The sequence below is a fragment of the Cololabis saira genome, chromosome 23 (genome assembly GCF_033807715.1).
Source record: "Cololabis saira isolate AMF1-May2022 chromosome 23, fColSai1.1, whole genome shotgun sequence".
In the NCBI taxonomy this organism is placed as follows: Eukaryota; Metazoa; Chordata; class Actinopteri; order Beloniformes; family Belonidae; genus Cololabis; species Cololabis saira.
The window spans coordinates 11501560-11519037 of record NC_084609.1 but is presented as its reverse complement, the minus strand read 5'-3'; the positions used below and the strand labels follow the sequence as shown (position 1 = coordinate 11519037).

General features: G+C 39.1%; 1 protein-coding gene across 1 annotated transcript in view; it reads right to left on the bottom strand.

Annotated features, from left to right (window-relative positions):
• chrm2a (cholinergic receptor, muscarinic 2a) overlaps nt 1-15989 on the bottom strand; it is a 110237-nt gene extending 94248 nt beyond the window's left edge. The window contains exon 1 of the mRNA XM_061715153.1: nt 15921-15989. The gene's annotated coding sequence lies outside the window, so the exon portion shown is untranslated. The remainder of the gene's footprint in view (nt 1-15920) is intronic.
• Between the last annotated feature and the right edge of the window lie 1489 nt (nt 15990-17478).

Below are 17478 nucleotides of genomic sequence, written 5' to 3'. Positions count from 1 at the left end.
ACGGTTGTCTAAGTAAGTAGTTTTCATGACGTGCAGCATTTCAAGTGAGTTTGTGGACCCATATCTGTTCTATTCAAAATGATATAATTTGCTTGTTCTGTAGGGAAATATTATATACCGTACTTTAACGACAATTCATTTGGTTTCTGGTTTCTTTTGCATCCAACCATTTCTTCACAGAGGTAGACTCAATTTTGCAAGACGAATGATATTAAGGGAGAAGGGAGTAGGCTATCATTTATCACCTAAACTGTTTTTCCTATGCAACCATCCATTTTCTGCAGCTTATCTGGGACAAAAACATGAGAATGAGCCCCCCTCTTTAGCTCTACCAGCGAAACACCAGGGGTTCCCAAACCAAGCAACAGGTGGAAGAGAGAGAATCAGCCAGGACATTTTTCCAGAGATTATTGGCTTTGTTCAGAGGCCTCTTTCTGATGGAAGACAGACACCAATCAACCTCTCCTGAAGACATCTGGAAAGGCATCCTCAAGATGCCCAAACCACCTCAACTGGCTCCATTTTCATGTGGACAGGTAGCACCTCAAGAAGACCATACCGTAGAATTGCTTTACAATTAACCTAGTTTTAAATCGTTGACTGTGAAAATCAGCCGTGGGGTCTTTACAACTAGAACCTCAATGATAAAGATTGGCAACACTGATTTCAAAAATTGGTGATGTAAAAATACGATATTCCAATATATTGGAAATACTGTTTTTCTTCCAGAAACACAAAACGCAATTAAGTTAATGTGTACTATTTAACAGCAGTTTAAAAGTATTTCATATTATATGAATGAATGAATGAATGAATGCATGAATGAATGAATGAATGAATGAATGAATGAATGAATGAATGAATGAATGAATGAATGAATGAATGAATGAGTTTTATTTTTGTGTCATGTCCAAAGACCCATCCCTTACAGGATTATAAGACACCAGAAACAGAAAATCCTCAATATACACTATCACACTCACTAAATTGGGAGCTGCACAATGTACACCGGAAAAACAAAATAAATAAATCAAAATTAACTAAAAAATAAATAAATAAATAAAATACTTAATATTTCTTTCTCCCCAACAAAAAGCAGAATGGATATTTTAACATATATGTTACTTTCCTTCATTTATCCCATGCTTTCTCTAAATAATCAGCAAGCGCAAATACATTATAATCAAACATCCATTTGAGCCTTTCAGCATCACTTACCCACATCAAATCCAAGTTCTTACACCTATCAAATAATTTCTGACGCAACTCATGATACAGAGGACAATTAAATACAAAATGGAACTCATTTTCAATATCATTAATATCACAGTAATATATTATATTATTATATATTATATTACTTTTTATACAAATAAAATGTATGTTTTATTTGTATAAATTCCAAGGTTTTGCCAATGGGTAGTCAATATTGGCCAATAATATTGGCGAGCTGATAATTCAGTCGGGTCCTACCTACAGGTTAAATTGCAAACAACCCGTTGGTTTAGAATAAACTAAAACATTGGAATGACAGATCTCAACAAACTGGCACACACATAGCAGATTAAATCTTTTTTGTTAGTGCAGTCTTATGTATCTGTACAGAATATAACAAGACATTTCTTCAACACTGAAGACAATAATATTGGGAAGACTGGAAGTATTTTGTATTCAAATGTCACACAATAAAACAAAACTCTTTATGAAGGTTTGAATAAAATTTTAATTTTTTAAAGGTGACTTTATATAACTATAGTTCCTAATTTTAAATCTAATTATGTACCCATTTAAAACTGATAACACCAATAATGATTCTGACTAGGTGCCTTCAGAAGCGTACTGTCCTAAAGTGAATATTATGACAGTCTCTGCTTTCCCTAAACTGGTTGACCTTTCCAGTGCACCTGCATCTAATAAAGACCTAATTACAGCGTGACTCCCATTAGGATCTGAGTAAACAAACAGACAGGCCTCTCTGTAGAGAATCACCTCAATGAACAAAATCAGGCATTCAGCTCCTCAGACCGTGAGGAGCTGAAGGACATCTCAAACTTCTTCACAGCATAAGACTTCTGAAACATTTTGAAGTCTCCTCATACGTTTCTTGAATAATTCTGATTTTCATTTTTTTTCATGTTTTTTGTATGTCATGCCTTGTCATGTTTTTTTTTTTCAGATTTGCTTTCATGCTTTGGTGCTGATGATTAATGCACAGTGACTTGTTTTTGTAATGGTTTTCTTACTAATGTAAAGAAACCGTAGCGACGTGCTGAATATGAACAAAGTTTTCATGGGAATTGACAGAATTTAAATTAGGTCTGTCAAATATCCCAAATGAAAGAGGTAAAGGTGCCTTACTGATATAGTTGCCCGTGTGAAGTCACCTTTTTATTGTTCAACTGGAATTAAGTACCACTTTCCCTTGAAATGACATCTCTGTTCCTGCCATGTTAAGCACTATTGATCGGACCAAAGAACGGTGTAAAACTGGAAACAGGAGGGATAACCTTGTGTGTTGTACTCCTGTCCTGATCGCAAAGGTAGATACGGCATTGCAGTCTAGTTATCAGAAGGGAAACACGCAGTAAACAAACGGTCACTCGGAGCATCTTTATTTGATTACTAAAGGAAAGACATGTCAAGCATAAACTCTAGCGATCTAATATAATCCGACCCCCATGTTCTTCACTGATATTCACCTACAAACCACTCTGTCAAGGATATTTCACATCTAACCATTATGACCTACAAGATAACAAGGTCAGCACACACTATATACGACTTTCCTGACTTTCAATCAGTGCGCTTACATGCACATCTAAATCAAGCTAATGGCAACAATCTAGCTAAGGATTAGACTGGAGGTTCAGAGAAATCCAAGTATACATGCGCAAGAAGACATTGATTATTAAGTGAGGTGCATTCCATTCCGCCACACTAGGTGGCGCCACACGCACTTCCGCGTAGGGTTGCCACCTTTCAGAAATAGAAATAAGGGACGCCCTGATTTCAGCAGCGCAGGAGCCAAGAAAAAAGCCCTAAAACTTCTAAACTGCATAAAAATGTGTTTATTTTATATGAAAAACATATTTTTTTCAGATTGATTTAAAGTTTAAAGTGCTTTAATAGCATTGAACTTGCATGACTGTACAAAGAGACAACCATACTAGCAACTGAAATAGCTTCCTATGCTACGTATGTCCACATCAGCCCAGGTGTATAATATAGCTACAGGTGAAGAATATGGTGTAAAAGTTAATTTATTTCAATAATTCAACTAGAATATGGTGTAAAAGTTAATTTATTTCAATAATTCAACTAGAATATGGTGTAAAAGTTAATTTATTTCAATAATTCAACTAGAATATGGTGTAAAAGTTAACTTATTTCAATAATTCAACTAGAATATGGTGTAAAAGTTAATTTATTTCAATAATTCAACTAGAATATGGTGTAAAAGTTAATTTATTTCAATAATTCAACTAGAATATGGTGTAAAAGTTAATTTATTTCAATAATTCAACTAGAATATGGTGTAAAAATTAAGGAAAATACGGGACAAATCGCGTCCCGTATTAGTTCAATACGGGACGCAACATTTTTTTCTCAAATAAAAGGACAATTCCGTATTTTACGGGACGGGTGGCAACCCTACTTCCGCGTTTGGCATTCTTCTGGTACAATTAGTAAACAAGCGTGAAGGACAACAACATGCAAACAAATGAAGTATGTTTGTTTTTTCTCTTGCAGATTTCCAGTGCTCTTTGTGCACTTCCATGTGTTTTTCGCGTGTTGGACTAGCAGCGGATGTCAACCCTGTATATATATATATTAATAAAATAAATATATGTGACATATTTAAAAATCTATCATATATATTTTATATCAAAATTGCACATATATATGCTTTAGGTTCTTACCAGTGTGATATTAACCATTAATATATATGCAGACAAAGTAAAAAAAAAAAAAAAATGAAGGCTAATGATGCAGCAGCTCTGTGAATCTGATCATGTTGCAGGTAAGATGCACGCAAAGTCTCCCTCTTTTTCGTCTGTTACCATGTTGTTGTGATGCGTGACTGTTATTATTCCCGCTTCTGCGCTTCCCCCCGCTTCCTCCATAAGGGGGAGTCCCAGGGTAGTCAGTAGCTCGGCTAAGTGTGGGTTGCGTATACATGCCAAAACAATAAAAAGGTCTTAAACTGTCATATATCCATTTTTCAGGCTTTTAAAGGTGCATGATTGATTAAGCACAAAATAGAATAGAAAGAGCACACATAGCAGGCTTTCTGGGGCGAAGCATTGGTCATCTAAACTCCAAGCACAGATTAATCCAACCCATGCGTCTATCTCCATGGGGGTCAGCCCTTCCCTCCGCAGATGTGATTGAGTTCAAAAAGCCAAATTCTTCAGTTGTCTCTGTGCCATGTGAGATGGGATGCTAACTAAATGCCAACAATTAAACTTCCTGTTTGAATGACATGTGGAAGTAGGATTTGTTGCAGTTCCCCGACTGGCCGCTCGATCTTGACTCCAAAATTGAGTCAATCTCCATTGACTCACTCCTCCATCCAACTTTAGAGCAAAAATAAACATATTTACAGGCTGGTTCACAAAGCTACTTTGGTCTCAATCATTTGATTTCACAACCATGATAACTCTGAAGGGGAGGGGGGATTTTTTGTACCATGTCAAGAGAATTTATATAAAGCAATACGTTTATTCAAATCAAGATGTGAAACAGGATGTTCTGAAAATGTCTGCCAGCAGCTATTTTAGCTGGGATTGGCTGACGAAGCTGGAAGCCACAGCTCATTTGATTGATATGGTTATTTGCCCTGGAACAGTACGAAGAAAAGGAGGCTTTTTTGAAATCCTAAAATGTTTTAAAGTTTGGTGTAAAAACTTTACTCAAAGTAAAATGACTAATTTGTGTTATTGTATAATCAAAATGCATAATATGTGACCTTTTTAAACTCTATATTACAGGTGACTTTATAAATTAAAGAATAAGGTCCAAAAAGCAAGCATTTGAGAAGCTCCAAAGAGAGTTCCTGCATGGCTAAAAATCCCAACCGCATGGCTTTCAGGCAAAAAAACTCAGAAGTGACTCAGAATCCCAGCAGGCTTTGCAAGTCAGCCTTGAGTGTGAAATGCTAATAGCAGTCCTCAGTGGTTGTGGAGTGCAAAACAGCAGGGGTCACTGCTGACACGCAGTGTTGGAGGGCAGGTATCAAATCTATCTAATTCCTTCTGATGTGTCATCAAAACACAGCTCACACAGCTGAGAAACATGCTTTAGTTGAGGTCCAGGGGTTTGGCTTTACTGGTGACTGCAGTGATGTAACAATTTGTTCAGTTTTGAGTGTTTTGGTCAAATTTAACCAGAAATGTTGGAGCATGTACAAAGCCTGAAACATTACTAAGCTTTGACGCAACACAATGTTGAACTGGACTGAGTCACTCAAAATCCTAAACTAAGAGAGAGGAAAACCCCCCCTGAGGTCAATAAAATCATGGTTTTAAAGTGCTGCAAGTAAGGAGAGCAAAGGATGCATACCATTTAGTGTTACAAAAGCTACTCTTTTCACATGTTTGTGAAAGCAGAGCAGCAAGCGTGTTTCTTATTTCACTGCCCTTTGACTTGTTTCGTATCATGGGGCTTGCTTGCGCTTTGCTCTCCTTTGTTTGTGAGAGGGCTGTCAAAGAGTGCCATCAGGGAGTGTGAACACAGGGGTGTTAGGTGCCTCACACAGTGAATCTATCCCACAGTCTGTTTGTGTTGCACTGACACGCCGTAGTCTCTGGACTCTGTCAGCAGCCCTGTTCCTGTCAAGTCAAATAACGGCTTTTCAGAAGGGCTTGTCGCTGTGAAACGGTGAGCCAGCTCCACAGGAAGCCAGGAAGGCCAAAAAAGAACAGAAAAAAAAAACGAAAAAAGAGGTGGTTGGAAAAATGTACCAAACTTGAACACATGTCCGCAGCAGAATGCAAACAAGAAAGCCCTACAAGTTCCACAACGCACAGACAAACACAAGCTCAGACAACCTGAAAAGTGCCCACTTTCCTTCTCGCTGGCATTTCAGCCAAATGTCAAATCATTCACCTGGAAAGAGTTACACAGACCTTCAGGGATCGTCTTTGAGAATGTCAAGCCAAACCATTTCTATGTGCAAAGCTGTGGACGGAGTACAATGTCCTCGGACTTCTTATAGTGAAGCCTGAAGGGAAGTGAGACATCCAGGTCTCAGATGATTTGGTTGCGCTGCACTCGGCGAGGATGTGTGCAGTCTCCGGCTATGTTTCGTCTCTCAAACAACCAAATCCTGTTACTCCCATGGGAGCTGAATACAGTATGTCTCCATACTCTGGTAAAGTCTGCTGAAATTGTCCGAGGTGCCTCTAAAATCCGACTGTTGTCTTTTTTACAAAGGAAAAAATGCAGACAGCCACCGAATGCTACAAAACAAGACGGCGGTATTTACTGCCAATATCTGGGCTTCATCTAAAGTTTACTTTTGAAAATACAGTGTTGACAAGGTCAATGAATCAAACAGGCTGACCACATAAAAGGATAATACGGTTAAGAAAATACCTTAAAATAAACACCAGACAAATTAGATTGTAACCAAGAATATAGACTGCTCTCGCTTGCAAATGCAAAGAAATAAAACAAGACGTGACAGAATGTAATAAGTGAGAGATAATGATTGTTGCTGGACTTCATAACGCCGATCTGAGACGGCACCCATGCTGTAGCCACCACTCTTTCATTTGCTGTCCTAAGATTGTCCTTCGGTGTCTCGCAGAAAGAATGTTTACCTTTTGATGTTATCCACAGCATCCAGGGTTAGGGCTGTGTTAATCTGTCGAGTGTGTACACAGCCCTGCGTTTTATGTCAAGTCATCTGTGTCAGACGCAGCTCGCGCTCAGCTTTGACTTTACACATCGGGTTTTTGTCGCACTGGGAATATGGAGATCAGAACTGTTTTGAACTATTTTGGACACATTTCTTTTTTTCCCTTCTCTTTTTTAGGCCTTAAAATCTTAAACTATTTCTGATAATGTTTTACTTAAATTAATGAGGAAAAAAGTTCATTCAAAACCATTTCCTTTTATTATATTTTGGAGGAAATTAACAATCTGTTGATCCTCCCACTGGGAGATACTTTATATTTGTGACGAAGAAATCTGTCTTTCTGTTTTCACTATCAATCTCAGATTAATGGATCAAATTGATGGATGCTTTATCAAGCAGGTTAACTGCTTGATAAAGAAACACAGTACTGATTAATGTTGCAGGCTTAAAATGCAGGAGTCACACCTTTAATATACTTATTTATACTTATACATTCTGCAGAAGACATGATTATTGTGATTCAAAATACAAAATATGAACATTTCAAGTTTGCAAAGTGTGAGTTGATAGTTGAGTACAGCCCTTAGGCTCCTGAACTTTAGAAAACCTTTCACTGGTCTCTATAAAGGACATTGCAAACCATATTTTATTTGCTAAAATGTAATATCTTATTTTTTTTAAGCAGGGCAAACGCTGAACAATGTGATAGGCATAGTAATAATGTGATTTATATACAAATGTAGCCATAAGATCAAATAATAGTGGTTTCGTTGTTATTGTGTCACAGTCGATGGGGATTTTTATTAGTTTATGTCCGACTGAAATATTTTAACAGTGTTGACATTTATTAAAATGTAATTGGAATTTTTAAAGTTCAGTCACTCCTAACCAGCTAGTTGTCCCTTATTTCATCTTTGACGATCTGTGGCAAACTTTAATAATTTAATGATAGTCCAATCAATAAACACTGGTGGCAGTAGCCCTTCCACTGCTCATCAGGAGGTCTTGGAGGGTTTGATGGAGGGCTACAGTAGGTGTATAGGACTACATCAGCGAAGCTAACGCAGGTGCTCAAGTTGTCTACGGCAGTCTAAAGTGATTGAGTTGAGATTTATTCACAAGTTGAGGGAGCCATTGGACAGGAAGCTGAGTAACAGTCAAGGCCACTGCGACTGCAAAACAGCCAGCCAGCAGGAAGCGAAACAGGAGATGGGATGTCATTTTTTGTGACATCTGAAATTTTTAAAGATATTTTGATAATAAGGCCACAGCTGCAGCTCTTCAACTGAGTATTTAGGATGTACTGCCTAATTGTGGGTTGTATTTTACCCACTTTAAACAATGCTAATTTTACATCAAACGACAAAGCCAGGTTACCATAGCCACCATGTGGTTGTGCAGATTTGACACTGCTAGCCACCTTGCACTAAATTTAAAGTTCTAACTTGGATCTGGTGCTCAGAATAGGGCTGGGCGATAAGACCTCAAATCTATATCACGATAAATTGGGCAGTTTAACTCCGATAAATGTACAAAGGACTTTTTGACGTTGGTCATCGCAGTGAATGTCAGTAACAGTCTGTTATTAGAGGTAAACTCACAACGCCAGTGATAATATTAGCTATTCGTACTGCAAGCAAGCTAACTTATTCTAAAGCAAACGCAAAGTTGCTACACAGGAGTTACAGTTAAATACTGTTCGCAGAGTTAAAAGCCTTGTTGCTTTGATTTATCTTAGAAGAAATTATCTTCTGGATGTGAAGTTAGCGGTTTGATCCAGAGTTGCCATTTAGATCTGTTTTGTTCAGATTTAGGAAATTGAATAAAACAAACTCGATTGCCCATCCTCTCTGGATAGGCTACCTGGAATTAGTATTTCAGGTATCCTAGAAATGTCCCTTTTTTATCTTTTTTTTTTAGGAATACAGATAAGGATTCAAGATTTCCAGTGTGTATTTACGGATGTGAAAGCTACAGATGTCCGAGCTCTGGTCCCTGTGGAATCGACACTCAACCGCCATTGGCTCATCTGCATTAATGGGGCAAGTCTAATGAGATCTGAAAGATGCATCGTTCATCCAAAGGTCATGTAATCTAGGCAACTACAGACTACAAAGCAATGCTCAAGTCTTACGGCGCAAGTTGTGGCATGCCATGCCCAGGCACCATTGGCCCCTTTTAAATAGATGGTGCAAAGTAGATGGATTTGTTGCTCTCATCTATCAGAGGAAAATGTATGACCACCCTCTGGGGAACAAGATTGCACTCACAGGTTCATAGTAGTCTACCCAATATCATCTGAGGTTTCTCACTGACTTAATAAACGGTATCCAGGCAGAACGAGAGAAGACTAGCGAAAGGAAATCTGATTCATTATTGACATCAAGTGCTTGGTGCTTTCATTTGGCCATCATTCCTGTTTATCAGCTTCTGGCAGGCCAGTAATTAGGACAGCAATACCTCCAGGAAGACAGTTTGACTGTTATTGCCTATTCAAAAGAAATCAACTTGGCAGTTCATTGATTTCCACTTGAAAGTGAATTGATTAATGCCTAGCTACTTGTGATGCGTCACATATACTGTAGTGTAAATTGTGCTATATCAACAAAATGCTCTTTGGGAAATAGAAAGGTTATATGCAACTATCTCTCATTTTTGGTCAGTTTTTGGTTTTGTGCCTCATCTGTTGGTCCCAATTACTTCTGAATCACTTCATGTTTCTACAGTAACTTTTGCTTCCCAGAACAACCAAAAACAACCTTCTCTCAAAACAATACTAAGAATAGTCAAAGACTTTTTTTGCTTTGCTTTCGTCCCATGAAATACCAAGCATTCTTCCTGTTGGCTAATTGCTTGTTAGTGGTCCTGCCCAACAAGAAGGAAAAAGTCACACAGGACCACTTCAAATACACCCACACAAGCAACATCTGCAGTGAGATATTAAGGCACCCTGTCAGGTTGGTGCCATTTACAAGAACTTGTGGCACCAGTCAAAGCTGTTCCCCCTTGCTGTGAAACTTTCAGCCCTAAATTGGAAAAGGAAATGTAATTTCCATCTTGACTTGTTCCTTCTCTCAAAGTTTCTTACTGTATCCTCAAATTCCCTTTGAAATATTTTAAGTGAAGCTCGGTTGAGTCCAAATGTCTATGCTGATGTTCAGAGAGATCTTTTTGGTCTCATATGTCTTACAATGTTGCACCATTGAGGAATTTGGACCTCTGGCTACAATAACATTTCTCTTTGTCAAGGTCAGCTGAAAGCAGATGGGCCCGTTTGATCTGAATGTTTCATGGGAAAAAAATCATAATTGCCAGGCTGAAGACCAAATTGACCATACAGAATTATCTAGTACAGAGGCTTGGAGTAATTAAGAGCAGGGAACGACAGCCCGACATTATTGCTGGATGAGCGGCAAGTCTGAGGAACACCTGAGGCTTTGGGAGTGTGCAGCGAATTCAGACAAATCTCCACAGATCTTTAGGACAATACCACAAATACTGCTGTTTTAATACATTACAAATAAGTTTCACCAGATACTTTTTTTTTAATAAAAGTAGGTGTTTGATTTCACTCTGAAGATCCCAAAGATTCCCAGGATTTGTAGCATGAATTATATTGTAAAACGCCGGATTCTCTCTTTTTTTTATCTAATCTTTTACGTTTCATCATAAAGGTCATTTGTAAATTATGCTCTGCATATACTTAAACAGTAAAGTATATCCCAGTAATTAAATTCACCCCTTTTATCACTGAGGTCTGATAGTTACAAATTGTTTGCATATTGTTTAGTTTTAGCTATCAAAAATCGAATCCCTGTGTGAAGATGTTTAAAATGGAGATTTAAATCATAAATCTTGACATCATTTGGCTGTTCATATTACGTGATTGATCGCTGACTCAGAGCCACGCGTACACTGCACTCAATGACTCGGTCACCCTGTTCATCGCTAAAAAAACACCTTTTGTTAACAAAACACACAGAAAATGAGACCTAACCACTTGAAATGTTCAGAGTTGATTATTTGAAATTGGTCAGAGGGAGGAAACCAACAGTATAAGATGTGTGTACTATGTCTCGTTCATACCACAAGAAAATGACCTTTAACAGAACATGGGTAAAGGATTGGATAGAGATGCGTGGTGACAGAGATTATCAGTGAACTGAAGATGAAGAGTAAGAAATGTGTTGTAACTAATTAAGTAATGATAAAGTGCACGTTTGCTATGTTGTGGTATGTTCATATACTGTATAATAACAGGACACCCCCCCCCCTGTGACATCACCCACAGATTTTGTCAGCAATGCTTTGTTGTAAATGATCGGGCCTGGAAGGCAGCTGGTTACCAAGTTAGTCTGAATCCTTAAACCTAAATGTGGGTTCTGGGTGTTGAGGAGAAAGCGTGGCCACACTCCGCCGCAGGTCTCAGCAGATCAAACTACGACTACAGAACTAATACTAGCCAATGAAAACGTACATGTGGATGATAGAGTTGTCAAATAACACGGCTTAACACTGAGAGCAAGCAGGATGAAATGTGATTGACTGTTGATGGTATGATGAAAGCATGCCAGAAGTACCATCCATCGAGCGTTAACGCTTCTGAGTAAGTCCATGGTTCGCTATTTTAGTTTTTTTGACTAAGCCTATGCTAACCTATGATGCTGATTGTATTATTTTATATTATTACAGATCAAATGTGTACAATAATTATTAGTCCAAGAGTCAGTAACATTAAAAATCTCTTAAACGAGTGTCACCAGAGTGAAACGAGGACTGGCAGAGTTTATCTGGGACCCCTCGTAACTTAGCATGCTATTTACGGCCTTAGACACATAGCACTCGTCTGTGGGACTAACAAAATTTGCTAACCAAATCAGAACAATTACAAAAAGGCAACTACTACTGTATGTGGGTGGGCAAAGATACAGATTGTGCCCCTCTGCTTCCACCAGTTCAAAATAGAATATGGGCTGCTGGTTGAATAATTAGAGCCAATTAAGTGTAAAAAAAAAAAAAAAAAAAGGAATTGTTGCAGCATTCAGTAGATAAGATATAAAAAGGAGATCCTTTTGCTCGAGTAACAACATGAAAAGTTAAAATAAGTAATTAAATTTGCAACTTCTCTCTGTTGCTCACAAGGGGAGGAAAGATCTGTTAATCCAGGTTTGAAATAATGTTAAAGTAATGATTCATGAGCCCTGACTTGTTTAAGTTACTCAACCATCAGTGCAAGTGCCATCACACACCTGCTACTGCCTTTGCCAAAGAAGCGACTACGTCGCATCCTCTCCACTGTGCTTCAACTGTCGTCTGATTCACAGGCTGGCGGTAAATCGTATCTCAACCTTTCTCTAGTAGCAGCAAACAAATGGACTCGCTTTCATGTCTCATGCATGTCAAATTCTTTAAGTGTGAGCTGGTTTGTCAGACATATTCACATTTAAATTAAATGTGAGTCCGCTCAGACTACAGGCTTCGGGGAGCTGCTGAACTAGTTTCATAGAATATATTTAATGAGCAATTACAGTGTCACAGTAACCATTTCGGTGTGGATGAAATATGCTGACCCAATGTACTTCTGACTCCGCGGATTCCCAGTCTTTTGTTATAAATGCAATTACTGTGGTTTGTTTCATCTAACTCGCTCTGTCTGCTAGATAATGACCTTAAGAAGGAATCACCCTCCTCCCATCCTTCCCAATCAATGCCACTCCGTGCGGCGGTTTAGTGGCACTTCATATTGCAAAGCTCCGCAATCACTCAGCATCTGATAAGGAGTGCGGCGAAAGGGTGTACTGTCCGTTTGTCCTTCTAGCCGAGGATACAGAATCAGCACACCAAATCTGCATGCTTTGAATGTGGATAGATTACAGCACATGCACATTTAGACATCAATGTAAGTCAAAGTCATCCGTTTCTGTCTGCACAGGCAGCCGTATCCACTATTATGCAAAATCCCTTCAGAGTCGCTTTTCATCTCTCCCACAAAATTTCCAAACATTAGTCGAGCCATTGTTTACTTCTGCTCAATGAAAACCCTTCTTTAACATCAAGCCCATGCAAAAATAGCACTTAATGAAATTAAATCTTGTAAAAAATGATATAAATAAGGGTGCAATGATAAGAATGAAAGGAGGTGATTGGACCAGGAGTCTACTGATGTTGAAAGCGTTGTAATTAGACATTCCTTTCTGCGTGCGCCAGATACACAGATTTACTGCTGTGAACTGTACAGCCTTTCTGCAAAACGAGACGCTTGTGTCCATGGAATGATGCACCCTAGTGTCTAAATTTAACTTTAACAAAAGCAGCCTTTTCTCCAACGCAGCATGTGTTCATGGTAGGCAGCAGTTTTGGCACGAGCCTCCTCCGCCAATTTCCCCTCCATTTCCATGTAGTGTCACAGAGGAATCGGCAGCACAATGATGTTTCCATCTTCTCACTGTTTCAACATTTATCAAGGCAGCAAGCGAGAATGGCACCTGCCAATTACCTGTTCTGTCTATAGGGGGCAATATACATCACAAAGGCAAATGTGCTCCCTCTTTTTGTCACTTTTACTTTCATCTGCATTAACCAACAAACCAATGAACAGTATGCCTGCATCATTGCCAGCCAGGCACAATAATACGTGCTATAATTTGCTGCTAGGGACAGTCACTACTATTACAATTCTAATGTAATATATCATTAGAGCTGGGAAAGGAGACATGGAGAGGGAAAAGGGGCAAACCATACTGCTGTCCTCAGAAAACCTGAGTGGGTTAATAGAACTTTGTGGAGGAAAAAAAATCTCTCACAACTCTACAGTCACGAAGCATGAAAGCCTCATCCATCAACATCAGGATGTCAGTCGGGGTGATAAGTGGAAATGGACGACAACAAGTCGGAGACCCCGCGTCTTCAAACACACCGGTGAGATAATGAGGTGTGGGATCACGAGATACAAATACCTATGTTTTCATAAATATATCAACTGTAAACTGTTTTCAATCCATATAAAGTATTATTAGGCTGTCAAAAAACCTGTATTTTGGTGTTACAGATGGTACTTACTGTGTGCGTATTTTCAGGAAGAAAAAAAGGACACTAAATTGCAGCAGCCTCGTTTTCCAACCGATTCCAAAAAAAAACTATTTCAAAAGACTTTTAATCGAGAAATAAAAGCGCAAAACTGAAGAGAGGAAACTTTCCAACAAGCTCCCAAGCAGTTCGATGGCAAATCTACTGTGCATCTTGGCGATAAAACCGTGAACAAATGAGCCGTGGACTTGCACACATGGGGGCACTGACTCCGCGCCAATCCAGGCAGGATCGCTCTCTGTTCATCTGCATCTCTCTAAACTAAAGTATTCACCCCTGATCGCTTATTCAAGGTCATCCACACGCAGAATTCACTTGGAAAAAAGAAAAAAGTGAGATTTGAACTATGGGTTTAAATATAAGGATTTAATTGCTCCAACATAACCTCGTTTTCATCTCAAAGTCTCCCAAGTCAAGCTGAGCCGTTTCTTGTCCGGAGCTGAAATAACTCGCTTCGGAGTAAATGATTTCCTCTCCGATTACAGCTACATACTAGAACACACATTCATTCAGAGACCAGCGCACTGAGTGGAAATCTTTTAATCAATATCAGACGGAAATTAAATGCTCGGAAAAACGGAATGACCAGGTCCAGGTTCCAGCGCTGCTTCATGATGGAAGGCGCACAGACCTGCGCTTTTTGGCTCCCCGTCACTTACATAGACACCAGTAAACTGATGCAAGTGAAATTACCGTCCTGATTGTAAAAAAAATAAAAAGACCTATGAAACCCAAAATGTTGAGATTTATAATGATAAAATGAAACTTTAGCTCTGAACATCGGTCACCGAGTCCTCAATTTTATTAATTGGGGACATGGTCGCTGCACATCATTCAGAGCATGATTTGGGAGATTCACGTTAAGAATAAATAAATATATGGGGAGGCACAGCGAGAGACTCCGGCACTGTCTCAAGTCTCGTCTGTTGCGCTTTTACGCACGGCTGGTGTGGCTGCAACGCACAATCATCAGCTCATGCCATCCTTAAGAAGGACTGTAGCACTCACAGGGAGCAGATAAACGTGTGTCGACTGTATTGATGGCTTAGGCGACTGAAAACAGAAATGCAACCATTTTTGGGTGTGTGTTCCTGATCAGGAGTGGTCAGGCTAATCGAATTGAAAGAGAGGAAACTAAATCAGCAAAACATACAATATGTGCCCCCGATTTATAAGTAATACCAAAGAAGACAACTCATTCTGCATTAATTCTTCTGATTTTAAGTTAGAACTGTACACATTAAATATTAATTTACCAGGGAACGACGAGGACACATCCAATTTTGGGGCATTTTATTCGAAACATAAACAAAAAGCGTGTGGTGAAAGTAACTTAAAGAGAAAAAACAGCTTCTGGTTGTTAGGCTTATTCGGACATTTGATAAGAAGGCAACAATAATATTTTTTTTAATGGCCGGTACTGAGACCAATTGTAGCCGTAAAGGTTCTCAAAAATATATGAGAACCACAAATTAACTCCTGCCGCATTTTCTTCCACTAAGCAATGAGGGACGGGCAGCTGAGGATCAGGTATGAAATATTTCATGTCTTTTCGGTTTTCATGCGAGCACTCTCACTAGACATCATGCAAGCGAGTCTGATTTAGTTTGATTCCCGTGAAAACAAAGTTGTTGACAGAAACAACTTTCGAAACACCTCAGAATAAGCACAATAATAATGTGTTTTTTTTTTCTTTTTGCGTGTTGCAGGACCATGATTAGAAGTGTCTTTGCAGTGGTTATAGAGAGACAATCCAGCAATTGGGAAAAAGCCAGAGGTTAAATTTCTGGCCACAACTGTCAGGAAACCTTTGAGCAAGACAGATTAAGAAACCAATCTCCTCGAGAGAACATGCGCTCACTCTTCTGGTATGAAAGCTTCCCATAAAACCTGCTCCACTTCCATCATCCACTATCGGAATACACTGTTATTGTCCATGGGTCGGGGCTGGAATATTCAGGGACGGGCTTACCTGCACTCTCGCCGCGGCGGCGTCTCCTGCTCCGCTTCATCGCAGCGCGGCTGCATGTCTGAGGACGCGCTCCTGGAGCCGCTGTGGAGACGAGGAGAGAGGGAGAGGGGGAGGAAGAGGAGGAGGAGGGGGGAGGAAGGGGGCGAGGTGGGGACGGAGAGCGAGAGAAAGGAAGCGAGGGCTACAAGAAGTGAGCTGGGGTTTCTTTGACTATGATGACTCGTTATTTGCCTTTCAGATTCGTCCACAGCAAGACCGACTTGAACGCGAGTGAGGCAACATTTAGAGAAAACAAGGCAGAGGCAAATTTATTTATAAAGCACATTTCACATGACGAGCATGGAGTCAATGTGCTCAAATACATAAACAAACAAAACAAAATTACAGGTTTACAATAACAGAAACAGACAAAAGTATGTCTAATGATTATGCTGCTATATGTGTAGAGGGAAGTGCAATAATGTTGCTGTAGCAAGGTATTTTTTTGTGTAGAGGTGTTTTTTTCAGGACATTGCGAGGGGGCATGCAAAGAGCGGGGGGATATGACGATGTGTTTTTGTTTATTGTGATTTTATATGTTTTGTTATATATGTGGTGCCTGGAGTCTCTAGTTTTTGTCCAAGACAAATTTCTTTCAAGAGAGACAATAAAGATTATCCTTATCCTTAAGAGAAAAATAACAATAACCACAATCATTCCATTATAACAAAAGTGCTATCACTCAGCCAACCATGTAGAGTTTACTCAAACGCCTGTGCAAAAAGGTATGTTTTTAGTCTGCTTTTGAAAGAGGGCTGTTGGAGCAGACCTTAGTTCCTGCGGCATTAATTCCAGAGAGTGGGACCGTAGTGACTGAAGTACCATGAGCAGATCTAGTGTGAATTCTATGTATGATGAGAAGACTCTTATTTGATGATCTAAGGGATCTGTCCGGTATGTATTCAGTCAGCATGTCAGCCATGTAGGAGGGAGCTAAACCATTCATAGATTTAAAGACTATAAGAAGTACTTTAAAATCTACTCTTTGTTTAACAGGGAGCCAGTGAAGAGAGGATAAAACAGGAGTGATGTGTTCATACCTCTTGGTTTTTGTTAGAATTCTGGCTGCAGCATTTTGAATAAGCTGGAGTTTATGTAACACTTGCTTTGTTAGTCCTGCAAAAAGTGCATTGCAATAAAAGTGAAAGTGTATGTTACTCCTCAATGCTCCAATTAAAGCTCGGAATCAGACAAATAGTCTTTCACCACAGATTTTCATGGAAAAATCAACTCTTGTAGCTTATTAGAGCTTTGTGTTTCCGGGCTTTTGGAAACATTTATGATATGGCGTCAAATTCATTTCTCTGCAACAAGTAAATAATGAAATAAAATAAAATTATTTTCTTTTTTTTGCCATAACTGCAACTTTCCAGACGTCTTTCAGCACCAAGGAGAGCGCATGAAAACGGGCTGTTCTCACTGTTTGATGAATTTCCTCTCCAAATTAAAACAAGTTTTCACTCATCATCATCAACTTTATTTGTGTAGACTTCAAGGTTCATTAAAAAATGTACAGAGA